Below are 2985 nucleotides of genomic sequence, written 5' to 3' on the forward strand. Positions count from 1 at the left end.
CAGAGCGGTTTAACAGGCGCAGATCTAAAATTGGACGCAACCCCCCATCCTTCTTTGGAACGATGAAATATCGGCTGTAATAACCCAACTCTCTGCTGGGAGGAAGAACTCGTTCTATAGCCTCCTTCAGCAGGAGAGTTTTCACCTCCTGTTCCATAACCAGAACCTGTTCGGGGCCCACCACTGTGGGCAGAACCCCTCTGAAGCGAGGCGGGCGTAATCTGAACTGAATCGCGTACCCCTTCTCGATAGTCTGCAGGACCCAATGAGATACATTTGGAAGGCTTTTCCACTCTGCCAAAAATTCTACTAAGGGTACCAGTCTCTCGAGACTGGCCTCTGGAATGTTTTGAGTGGCAGACACAGTGCCCTGTAACGGCGCACCGGCAGGGAACAACTGGTCTGACCACTTTAAACCGCTTCTCAGAGCGGGCGAGCTTCCCTCGGGAAAGCACTCGCTGGGACCGTCTACGCCCCAGCACGCAGGCGGGCCCCTGAGGGCACCGAGAGAGAACGGGCGCCGTGTACTGCGGCGAACACCTTTCTATCTTGGTGGGGACCACCCACAGTACCCTGACGTTAGTGGCGTCAGGGCTTCTTTGACGAGGCCTTCCAGGGGCAAAACCAATTTGAGGACGGTTATTGTCGCCAGGAAGGCTTCGTCGAAGAAGCCCTGACGCCACAAACGTACTATCGAGAAGGGGTACGCAATTCAGTTCAGATCACGCCCGCCTCGCTTCAGAGGGGTTCTGCCCACAGTGGTGGGCCCCGAGCAGGCTCTGGTTATGGAACAGGAGGTGAAAACTCTCCTGCTGAAGGAGGCTATAGAACGAGTTTAGAACGAGCGCTTTCCCGAGGGAAAGCCACTCAAAATATTCCAGAGGTCCTTCCTCAGCCTTGCTGGGGAGGAGCACGAGACGCGACGCTCCTTTTCTGTTGCGCCCTCTGCGAGGAGCTACTCGACGGCCGGGGCTGCTCTTTCTGCCCAGCAGCCCCGGGGACATGCACCCTGAGGGGGAGGAACTTCTGGAGCGCAGCTGCCTGCTTCTTCTCTTCTTGAAACCTCTCGATGACCATATTTACAGAGTCACCGAAGAGGCCAGCGGTCAACAGCGGGGCGTCCAGAAGGAAGGATTTCTCTTTCTCCTTCATGTTGGAAAGATTTAGCCATAAGTGCCTCTCCGTTGCCACCAGGGCTGCCATAGAACGGCCTACTGATCTGGCCGTCTCCTTGGTGGCACGAAGAGAGAGATCCGCTGCCTGACGTAACTCTCTCAATACATCAGCACTCAATTCCTGCCCCTCACTAATATCTTTCAACAGATCAGATTGATAGGCTTGAAGAATTGACATAGTGTGTAAACAGGGTGCTGCCTGTCCAGCCGCCGAGTAAGCTTTGCCCACCAGAGCTGAAGTGTTTCTTAGTGGTCTGGTGGGCAACGCCGGTGTCTTGAATGACGATGCCGTATCAGGAGAATGGTGGCTCGCCAACACTTCCTCAGCTTTAGGCATCGCCCCATAGCCATAAGATTTCGCCTCAGAAATATTAGAATATAACGATGTTTGTTGTGTGAATATTCTGGACGAAACCGGTCTTTTCCATGATCTCGAAACCTCGGTGTGGAGATCAGGAAAGAATGGCAGACACCGGCGCAGAGGTGCAGCGCGAGATGGCAAAAATCTCTCATCCAGCTTGCTCTTAGATCTAGACTCCTGTCTATCAGCTGGCCATTCAATGCTTAATTTTTCAATTGCACGAGTTAACACCTCTATAAGCTCCTCACTAGCAGGAGACTGACGTGACGAGTTCCCAGTCTCTGCAGTATCCACACTTTCAACGTCCAGTTCCTCAGAACTGGATAGCTGAAGTGATGGTGCCTCAGCCCGGGCGGAAGAAACCGCAGCACGTGCTTCCAAACCTGGATCTGAGGCTCTGGATCTACCAGGTAAGGGCAGAGATAGGGCAGAGCCCGTCTCAATCCCCGCTGATAGATCCATCTGCGAGCCCCACGATTGAAGCCTCCGATGTTCCTCGGCAGCAGCGGGACCCAAACCGCGGGGAGAGCGCACCGAACCACTCTTCTCGAAGAGGCCTCGGCAGGAGCGGAGCGTTTTCATGGACAAACGCTCGCAATGCACACAATCAGCTCACTCGAGAGCTGACTGGGCATGCTGCACTCCCATACAAACAACACACAGATCGTGAGTGTCCCCACCTGTGATATAGCGTGGGCAGGGATGAACACACTTTCTGAACTGCTGTTCGCTCGCCATTATTTATATATATATATATATATATATGTGTATATCGTCTTTTTTAAATGTGAAAAACTCCTGCCTAGCAACTTCTAGGGACAGACAAAAACACTTGAGAGACAGACTGATATGATTTCACACACAGAGCGCTTGCTGAAGACTCAGAAGCTGACGCGCTTGTGTTTTGGGGTGCTTATATAGTTTCCTGGTCGATGACGTCACCCGCCTATGACTTTCCGTCTCGCCATTGGACTGATTTCATACGTGCTTCATGACGCACTCACGCAGGGGCGTTCCCAAAGCGTTGTCACGCAGCTCGAGTTCCCTGATAGGGAACTGAATATTAACAAAGATCTCAACAAAGCTGACTGGGTTCCAGAACGGAATCTCAACAAATATCTCAACAAAGCTGACTGAGTTCCAGAACTGAATCTCAACAAAGAAGTAACCTTTCTGACTGAGTTTTTGTTCCAGACAGAATTTTTCCGTACCACGAACGATTTTGTGAGTTTCACTCTATTCCACTGAACCACTGAAGACCAGTACAAATGTGTTATCCTCTGCGCCGCCAGAGAATAGTTAACAGACTGCTGTAGAGTTTGGTTAACTGGTGTTATCCTCTAAAATTTTCTTTTAAAAATGAAAGTTGATCCTATGTTGTCAGGCAGGGAAGATTAGCATTATGTGTTAATATTTGGTGATCCTCTGTTTGCAGAGAAGGATTAGCAA

Source organism: Siphateles boraxobius, unplaced genomic scaffold (genome assembly GCF_051911475.1).
Source record: "Siphateles boraxobius isolate OS27281-9 unplaced genomic scaffold, OSU_SipBor_1 175, whole genome shotgun sequence".
Classification (NCBI taxonomy): domain Eukaryota; kingdom Metazoa; phylum Chordata; class Actinopteri; order Cypriniformes; family Leuciscidae; genus Siphateles; species Siphateles boraxobius.